This window comes from Scomber scombrus, unplaced genomic scaffold, assembly GCF_963691925.1.
Source record: "Scomber scombrus unplaced genomic scaffold, fScoSco1.1 SCAFFOLD_287, whole genome shotgun sequence".
In the NCBI taxonomy this organism is placed as follows: Eukaryota; Metazoa; Chordata; class Actinopteri; order Scombriformes; family Scombridae; genus Scomber; species Scomber scombrus.
The window spans coordinates 5,001-15,779 of NW_026910498.1; the positions used below are offsets into that span (position 1 = coordinate 5,001).

At 40.7% G+C, this 10,779-nt stretch overlaps 1 protein-coding gene and 1 non-coding gene across 2 annotated transcripts in view; both read left to right on the forward strand.

The window, feature by feature from the left end:
- LOC133977070 (uncharacterized protein DDB_G0271670-like) overlaps positions 1 to 10,779 on the forward strand; it is a gene marked incomplete at its 3' end in the record, with an annotated part of 30,894 nt that overhangs the window by 1,374 nt on the left and 18,741 nt on the right. The gene's annotated exons all lie outside the window — the stretch shown is intronic.
- On the forward strand, positions 1,152 to 1,243 carry trnar-ucu (transfer RNA arginine (anticodon UCU)). The gene is given in 2 exon segments: positions 1,152 to 1,188; positions 1,208 to 1,243. It is a non-coding gene; the product is annotated as a tRNA-Arg (tRNA).

Below are 10,779 nucleotides of genomic sequence, written 5' to 3' on the forward strand. Positions count from 1 at the left end.
CCTGAAGAGCCGCACAAACCGGCTCAGAAACACTTTCTATCCCTGGGCTATCAGGCTCCCTGAACAGTTAACCACCCACCCCCACCCCCAGCACCTCTACTGGGCTATCAGGCTCCTGAACAGTTAACCACCCACCCTCACCCCCAGCACCTCTACTGGGCTATCAGGCTCCTGAACAGTTAACCACCCACCCTCACCCCCCAGCACCTCTACTGGGCTATCAGGCTCCTGAACAGTTAACCACCACCCCCACCCCCACCCCCCCAGCACCTCTACTGGACTATCAGGCTCTGAACAGTTAACCACCCATCACCACCCCCAACCCCACCCCAAGCACCTCTACTGGGCTATCAGGCTCCTGAACAGTTAACCACCCACCCCCACCCCCAGCACCTCTACTGGGCTATCAGGCTCCTGAACAGTTAATCACCCACCCCCACCCCCACTCCCAGCACCTCTACTTGGCTATCAGGCTCCTGAACAGTTAACCACCCACCCCCACCCCAACCCCCAGCACCTCTACTGGGCTATCAGGCTCCTGAACAGTTAATCACCCACCCCCACCCCCACCCCAGCACCTCTACTGGGTTATCAGGCTCCTGAACAGTTAACCACCCTACCCCCACCCCCAGCACCTCTAGTGGGCTATCAGGCTCCTGAACAGTTAACCACCCACCCCCAACCCCAGCACCTCTACTGGGCTATCAGGCTCCTGAACAGTTAACCACCCACCCTCACCCCCACCCCCAGCACCTCTACTGGGCTATCAGGCTCCTGAACAGTTAACCAACCACCCCCACCCCCAGCACCTCTACTGGGCTATCAGGCTCCTGAACAGTTAACCACCCACCCCACCCATTTAGTTACATTTACTTAGACTTCTTTCTAGAGGAGACGTTCAAATCAAACACATGTACACCATCACTGCTGGTTGGTGTGAAACTCATGCTGAGAGACTCCTGAGTTCCTCTCAATAAAAATGTGAGGAACAGAACATTTCTATCATTTGGCCCAAACTTCCACTCTGAACTGGACTGTTAAAAGAATGACAGCATTGGCTCATTTTTGTTGGCTCTCATCTTCTATCGTTGCTTATAAACTGAGAACATACCAAGTCAACCTGAAGCCGATCACACATGCATCAGATACGAGGCTCTGTGGCGCAACGGATAGCGCGTTGGACTTCTAGATGAAAGCAGAGGAAGCGATTCAAAGGTTGTGGGTTCAAGTCCCACCAGAGTCGAGATTTATGAGCCAACCGAGGAGAAACTTTAAAGACTTATTCCAAAACACCTGCTGACTTAAAAAAGACGATATAACACAAACTGATGCTCCCAAGAATCCAACATGCGTCATCCTGTGAATGTTTCCTGTTATAAGACATTCAGACAAAACTAGATTTAAAAGCAGCATCAGGTTTGTAAAAATGTACATTTAGTATTTTTGTTGGTTTTATATCATTTGAAATGATATTTGCACCATTTTTTACCAAAAGTAAGACTGAATGCTCCTGAAAATGTCAAATGGTGTATCCACAAAAGAATGATACATATTACATATTTTATCCACCTAGATAGAAAGAAAGGAAGGAATAGGAGAAAGAAAGAAAGAAAGAAAGAAAGAAAGAAAGAAAGAAAAGAAAGAAAGAAAGAAAGAAAAAAAGAAAGAAAGAAAGAAAGAAAGAAGGAAAGAAATTATTTATCATCATTTATTTCAGTGTTCTGAGTCTCAGTTCTACTTTCTCTCGCTGAGCAGCATGGACTGACTGCCATTATACACAACAATTACACTACACACACACACACACACACACACACACACACACACACACACACACACACACACACACACACACACACACACACACACACACACACACACACACAAACACCAGGAGGCTCAGTAATGATGTGTAATTACACACAACCGCCATGCTGTTGAGCTGCTCTGCTGTTATATTGGCTTATTCCATAGTTAGCATTCTCACACACATGCACACACACACACACACACACACACACACACACACACACACACACACACACACACACACACACACACACACACACACACACAAACACACACACACACACACACAGCGAAACATACCAGAACACAGTTACATTTCTGCACACACTGAAACACTGCAATTATCATAAATGCGAGAGATTTGTACACAAACTGAACACAGCACAATGTCGAGTGCTGCATTCATGTAGAGCTGCCAATGCATGCACACACACACACACACACACACACACACACACACACACACACACACACACACACACACACACACACACACACACACCAATAATCTTAGTGTGCAGGAAGTTGTATGGCTTGTGGTGATAAAATGTAGCACTGAACATTGTTTCTCCCGTCTCTCTCTCATCACTCTCACTCTCACACCACACACACACACACACACACACACACACACACACACACACACACACACACACAGTCACACAGTCAAATGAAATGCCACAGCAGATCTGTTGATTATAACCATAGAAAAGAATGAAGCAGAAAATAGAGAGAACGCCCAAGATAAGGCTGCAGAGTGCAGAAACCGAGAGGAGGAAGAGGAGGAAGAGGAGGAGAGATGAAGAAGAGGAGAAGGAGCAAAATATTAGGTTTTGTGTTCTTGTCTGTGATTGGCCAGTTTTCTGAAGCCTTTCCTGCTGTTATGAGTCTGATAAGAAAGAGTCTGACAGGAAAAAGAAAAGGCAGCAAAAGTCACTCAGAGTGAAGTTTAATCAGCCAGAAAGAAACTGACTTCATACAGCAAAAGTCACTCAGAGTGAAGTTTAATCAGCCAGAAAGAAACCGACTTCACACAGCAAATGTCACTCAGATTGATGTTTAATCAGCCAGAAAGAAACCGACTTCACACAGCAAATGTCACTCAGATTGATGTTTAATCAGCCAGAAAGAAACCGACTTCACACAGCAAATGTCACTCAGAGTGAAGTTTAATTAGCCAGAAAGAAACCGACTTCACACAGCAAATGTCACTCAGATTGATGTTTAATCAGCCAGAAAGAAACCGACTTCACACAGCAAATGTCACTCAGATTGATGTTTAATCAGCCAGAAAGAAACCGACTTCACACAGCAAAAGTCACTCAGAGTGATGTTTAATCAGCCAGAAAGAAACCGACTTCACACAGCAAAAGTCACTCAGAGTGATGTTTAATCAGCCAGAAAGAAACCGACTTCACACATCAAAAGTCACTCAGAGTGATGTTTAATCAGCCAGAAAGAAACCGACTTCACACAGCAAATGTCACTCAGATTGATGTTTAATCAGCCAGAAAGAAACTGACTTCATACAGCAAAAGTCACTCAGAGTGAAGTTTAATCAGCCAGAAAGAAACTGACTTCACACATCAAAAGTCACTCAGAGTGATGTTTAATCAGCCAGAAAGAAACCGACTTCACACAGCAAAAGTCACTCAGAGTGAAGTTTAATTAGCCAGAAAGAAGCCGACTTCACACAGCTGACTCTGAAGGTTTCAGTCCATTTATCACACACTAAACACACTTCTTATCTCATGGCAGTCATTTCCCAAAAGTATACCTCTCATTTTTAACTTGTTGTGTTAAAAAAAAACGGCTGTCTGTCATTACATAAAAAAAAACATAAAAATTCATGTTTTCACACATCAAATATCACATGTGAAATATCTGGAAACCATGTGTGAAATCCATCATGTTATAAAAGATGTTTTAAATGGGATGAAATTGTAGTTTTCACCAGAGGCTGATGGTTCACATCCGATGTGATGTTGAATTACTAAATATTAATAATGCATTTTATTTAAAGGCGCCTTTCAAAGTACTAAAGGAACAACAACAACAGTTCATCTAATTGACTGCACTGAACATTGTTTCTCCTGTCTCTCTCTCTCTCTCTCTCTCTCACACACACACACACAAACACACACACACACACATAGATACACACATGCAAACACACACACAGTAGATTTCTATGTTTAATTCCTCTTGTTCTTTTTCTAAAATCCACAAAAAACAACCAAAACAAACATTTTATAAATATTTAAATGTGTTTATGAACCTAACAGCCAATCCCAGGATCACAGGAACATTTATATAAAAACCTCACAAAGTGAAATCATCGTCAGTGCAGATAATAATAAAAAATAAAATATATTTAAAAAAGCATTTCTGATGAGATATGAAGCCTGATAACCAGCCGTGCAGCGACTTGTTGTAACTGCAGCCTGTATAAAACAATGCCGGCTCATTTACAAGCTACCCACATGTGTCATCAGGGTAAACAGGCGAGCCGTAACCATGGCGACGGCAACCATCGCGTGACAGGCTAAAACAAACTCGGGTGCTTCGGCTTACATTTGAACCGCTTTGAACCGAAGCCGGACAGAAACAAACCGCTCTCTGGTTTTACTTTGATGGGATCTGATGTGTGATCGTAGAGATTAGAGTCATCAGCGGCTTCGTTAACGAGGAAATCAATTAAAAAAGCGATTGATGGATAATTTATAAAATAATCAGCAGAGATGTGGAATTAGCAGCTTGTTTAAGGGAGTTCCCAGCTGACCAGAGGAGTGAGTGTAAACATGAGGAAGCTTCGAGGATGTGTGTGTGTGTGTGTGTGTGTGTGCGTGTGTGTGCGTGTGTTCCCGGCATCTTGGCACACGACTCTGATGAGGTCAAAGGTCACGTGGGAGCGTTGGGTAACATCAGTCCGCAGGCCTTGTAAGCGATGATGTGAGAAGACTCACTTCCTGTCTCCGTCAACATGTCACTTTATCTCCTGCTGCAGTCTGAAAGGCTTCACTTTCCAAAACACACACACACACACACACACAAGCAAAACACACAAAACACACACACACACAAGAAAAACACACACACACACACACAAGCAAAAAAACACACACACACACGCACACGCACACGCACACACACAAGCAAAACACACACACACACACACACACACAACACACACAAGCAAAAACACACACACACACACACAAAAACACACACACACACGCACACACACAAGCTAAACACACACACACACACACACATACAAGCAAAACACACACACACAAAAACACACACAAAAAACACACACACGCAGACACACACACAAAAAAACACACAAACACACACACACACACACACACAAACATGCATGCACACACACGCACACACAAGCACGCACACAAACACACACACAATGCACATAAACACACAAATACACACACACATACATGCACACACATGCAGATACATACACAAACACACACACACACACACACACACATAGATACACACAGATATACACACACAGGGGGGGGGTTTAGGGTTAGGGTTGGGGGAGCGGGGGGTGGGGGGGGGGGGCTAGGGTTCGGGTTGTGTGTGTGTGGGGGGGGGGTCGAGCTGCAATGTTGACTTTGAGCCTAAAGTCACATTCCCACTATTTAAACATCTGGTTTAACGTTACGTTTCCAACCTATTGAAACATTGGGTGCAGAGTTTCATGGCTCCGCCTCTCATCCTCAGTGATGATGTCATGTTGCTCCACTGATGTCACTCAAATATGTAACTCATATCAATATTTCATTATTTACATTAAAAGTACCAATGATCTCCTAACCCTCCTGTTGTCCTCAGGTCAAGGAAGGAAGGGAGGAAGGAAGGAAGGAAGGAAGGAAGGGAGGAAGGAAAGGAAAGGAGTAAGGAGGGAGGGAGGAAAGGAAGGAAGGAAGGAAGGAAGGAAGGAAGCAAAGGAGTAAGGAGGAAAAGAGTAAGGAAGTAAGGAGAGAAGGAAGGGAGGAAGGAAAGGAAATGAGTAAGGAGGGAGGGAGGAAAGGAAGGAAGGAAGGAAGGAATGAAAGAAGGAAAGGAGTAAGGAAGGAGGGAGGAAAGGAAGGAAGGAAAGGAGTAAGGAGGGAGGGAGGAAGGCAAGGAGGAAGGAAGAAAGGAAGAAAGGAAAGAGGAAGGAAGTAAGGAGAGAAGGAAGGGCGGAAAGGAATGAAGGAAGGAAAGGAAAGGAGGAAGGAGGGGAGCAAGGAAGGATGGAAGGAAGGAAGTGAGGAAAGAAGTATGGAAGGAGGAGGAAGGGAGAAAGGAAAAGAGGAAGGGAGGAAGGAAGGAAAGAAGGACAGAGGAAAGAAGGAAGGTAGGGGGGAAAAAAGAAAGAGAGAAGGAGGGAGGCAGGAAAGAAGGAAGGAAGGAAGGAAGGAAGGAAGGAAGGAGGGAGGAAAGAAGGAAGGTAGGAGCAAGGGAGGAAAGAAGCAAGGAGGGAGGGAGGAAAGAAGGAAGGAAGGGAGGAAGGAAGGAAAGAAGGACAGAGGAAAGAAGGAAGGTAGGGGGGAAGAAAGAAAGAGAGAAGGAGGGAGGGAGGAAAGAAGGAAGGAAGGAAGGAAGGAAGGAAAGAAGGAAGAGCCAAAGGACAGGGTCAATTTGACCCGGGAGGACGACATGAGGGTTAAAGGTTTAGTTTGATTCCTCCTTTAAAGTGTTGGGTTGGCTCAACTTTAAAGGAAGAAGGTTCAAATATTTGCTGGATGTGGTTTGTTGGAACTTGTTTGGAGGAAGGGGGGGGGGGGGGGGGGGGGGGGAGAGTGAGGAGGAGGAGGAGGGGGGGGGGGTGAAGACGACCTCGGGGGAAATTAACATATTTCCAAGGAAGCTGTCGATTATCTGTAATTATACATGTGTGAAACATCTCATAGTTTATATCCCACAGCGAGCTTCTTCTTCCTCTTCTTGTTTGTCTCAGATTTAAATATCAGCAGGTTTATAATATGTTTGGTTTGGCAGTTCAGTGTTTTTACATCAGAATCATAATTTATAGTAGAACAGTTTCCAGTGTAGAGTTTTAATTATAAGTTATATAATTAAGGGGAAGTTTAAGCCGGCGGCTGCAATGGTTCCTGTCTCTCAGGTAAATTCACTCATAGCTTTTATTTTATAGCTGCAGGAACTAAAGAGGAAACTCATTAAACTGTCTGCTTTATATTTATTATAAACTTTACACACTTTACATCATTGTTCCAAAAGTAAACCTCTGATTTTTACATTGTTAAATTGTGGTGGAAAAGTGCATAAACTGCTTTAAAACAAACATAGAAATTCATGTTTTCACACATTAAATGTTACATGTCGTTGATGTTAAATGCTGAATGAAGCACGTGATATTAGTTTATGTGCAAATTGTTGTTTTCATATGTCACTTTTTCATATTTTAGTTTTTTAGTAAAAATATGCTTGAATTTGTTACATGTGAACAGAATATAATATAATATAATATAATATAATATAATATACAATAATATAATATACTATACTATACTATAATAATATATAATATAATATATATAATATAATATAATATACAGTAATATAATATAATACAATATAATATAATATGATATAATATAATATAATATAATATAATATACAGTAATATAATATAATTTAATATAATATAATTTAATATAATATAATATAATATAATATAATATAATATAATATAACATAATATACAGTACTATAATATAATATAATTTAATATAATATAATATCATATACAGTAATATAATATAATTTAATATAATATAATATAATATACAGTAATATAATATAATGTAATATAATATAATATAATATAATATAATATAATATACAGTAATATAATATAATATAATTTGATATAATATAATATAATACACTATAATATAATATAATATAATATAATATAATATAATATAATATACAGTTATATACTATGATATAATATAATAATAAAAAATCACAAAATCATTCCTAAAATAAAATAGAAATGTTGCTTAAAGTGAAAAAACAAAAAAAACCCACATGAATCTATATTTTCCCACAAATTAAAAAATACATTATGAGCTGCATGTGTGATAATATTTTAATCATAGCTCCACATGTGTTTCCTCCTCATGTTCATATTTCAGTCTGTTGTGAAATGAAGCTTCATGTTCGTGTTGCGTCACCGTTGGATCCGTAATGACAGCGAGGAGCCGCTCTGTCAGCCGTTATTACTGTAATCACACACACGCTGGAATCCACGCCGCCTGGTACTGTCACAGCATGTACTTAAAGGGGAATTCCACCTTAAACTGGCATTAGCTCAGCATGTGCTTAAGGGGGAATTCCACCTTAAACTGGCATTAGCTCAGCATGTACTTAAAGGGGAATTCCACCTTAAACTGGCCTTCACTCACAGCTCACTGCTTTCTGACACAAGGTGGACGATTTTAAATGATTTTTTAAAAAGCCTTTCTGTCGTCGTCCTCCCGGGTCAAACTGACCCCGTCTCTTCTGACTCTTCCTTTTTTCCTTCCACCCTCCCTCCTTCCTCCTTTCCTCCCTCTTTCTTTAATTTTTCCTTCGTTCTTCCCCTCCTTCCCTCTTTCCTCGCTCCCTCCTCCTTCCATACTTCTTTCCTTCCTTCCATCCTTACTTCCTTCCTTTCTTTCCTTCCTTTCTTTCCTTCCTTCCTTCCTTCCTTCCTTCCTTCCTTCCTTCCTTCCTTCCTTCCTTCCTTCCTTCCATACTTCTTTCCTCACTTCCTTCCATCCTTCCTTCCTCCTTTCCTTCCTCCCTCCCTCCTTCCTCCTTTCCTTCCTTCTTTTCCTTCCTTCCTTCCTTCCTTCCTTCCTTCCTTCCATACTTCTTTCCTCACTTCCTTCTTTCCATCCTTCCTAGTAAGAAGGAAGGAAAGGAGGGAGGGAGGAAGGAATGAGGGAAGGAAGGAAGGGAGGAAGAAGGAAGGAAAGGAGGGAGGGAGGGTGGAAGGAAGAAATGAAAGGAGGGAGGAAGGAAGGGAGGAAAGGAAAGAAGGAAGGGTTGACGGAGGAAAGAGGGAAGGAAGGAAGGTAGGAGGGAGGGAGGGAGTAAATAAGGAAGGAGGGAAGGAAGGACAGAGGAAAGTAGAAAGGAAGGAAGGAAGGAAGGAAGGAAGAAGGAAGAAGGAAGGAAGGTAGGAGGGAAGGAGGAAAGGAGGAAACAGTCAAAACGTTTTCGGGCCTCAAAGTTACGCAACACAGAGACGGAGACGTGTTTTACGTTGAAAGCAGAGCTAAAGGTTCATGTTGCTGTCAGATTTAACAGCGCTGGAGCCAGAAAATGAGCAGGCGGCGTCGTGTTTGAAGAAACGACCACGTGTTGGAGGCTTAAAGGAAGGTGCTGCAGTCCTTTACAGCTGTGATCTGGATGTGCACTCAATGTTAAAGTGTCAGCACATCACAGCTTGTCAAATGTAGTTTACAGGTGCAAATCATGAACTGTCATTTCTGAGATTTATGTTCAGTGTTTTTAGGATTTAGTGGCATCTAGTGGTGAGACCCTTCCTACCTGCATCAGGTTTCCATAGAGACAATGTTTGGGTTTTACATTACGTTCCTTATATTCCATTTATACCAAGTCTATTCAGACTTCACCTTTAAAAGTATATCTATAGCAATGTAATAATACTCCATTACAAGCAAAGGTCCTGCAGTATTATGAGTGATGTAGTATGCAGTATTACAGTAAAAGTACTGCAGTATTATGAGTGATGTAGTATGCAGTATTACAGTAAAAGTACTGCAGTATTATGAGTGATGTAGTATGCAGTATTACAGTAAAACTACTGCAGTATTATGAGTGATGTAGTATGCAGTATTACAGTAAAAGTACTGCAGTATTATGAGTGATGTAGTATGCAGTATTACAGTAAAAGTACTGCAGTATTATGAGTGATGTAGTATGCAGTATAACAGTAAAAGTACTGCAGTATTATGAGTGATGTAGTATGCAGTATTACAGTAAAAGTACTGCAGTATTATAGTGATGTAGTATGCAGTATTACAGTAAAAGTACTGCAGTATTATGAGTGATGTAGTATGCAGTATTATAGTAAAAGTACTGCAGTATTATGAGTGATGTAGTATGTAGTATTACAGTAAAAGTACTGCAGTATTATGAGTGATGTAGTATGCAGTATTACAGTAAAAGTACTGCAGTATTATGAGTGATGTAGTATGCAGTATTACAGTAAAAGTACTGCAGTATTATGAGTGATGTAGTATGCAGTATTACAGTAAAAGTACTGCAGTATTATGAGTGATGTAGTATGCAGTATAACAGTAAAAGTACTGCAGTATTATGAGTGATGTAGTATGCAGTATTACAGTAAAACTACTGCAGTATTATGAGTGATGTAGTATGCAGTATTACAGTAAAAGTACTGCAGTATTATGAGTGATGTAGTATGCAGTATTACAGTAAAAGTACTGCAGTATTATGAGTGATGTAGTATGCAGTATAACAGTAAAAGTACTGCAGTATTATGAGTGATGTAGTATGCAGTATTACAGTAAAAGTACTGCAGTATTATAGTGATGTAGTATGCAGTATTACAGTAAAAGTACTGCAGTATTATGAGTGATGTAGTATGCAGTATTATAGTAAAAGTACTGCAGTATTATGAGTGATGTAGTATGTAGTATTACAGTAAAAGTACTGCAGTATTATGAGTGATGTAGTATGCAGTATTACAGTAAAAGTACTGCAGTATTATGAGTGATGTAGTATGCAGTATTACAGTAAAAGTACTGCAGTATTATGAGTGATGTAGTATGCAGTATTACAGTAAAAGTACTGCAGTATTATGAGTGAAGTAGTATGCAGTATTACAGTAAAAGTACTGCAGTATTATGAGTGATGTAGTATGCAGTATTACAGTAAAAGTACTGCAGTATT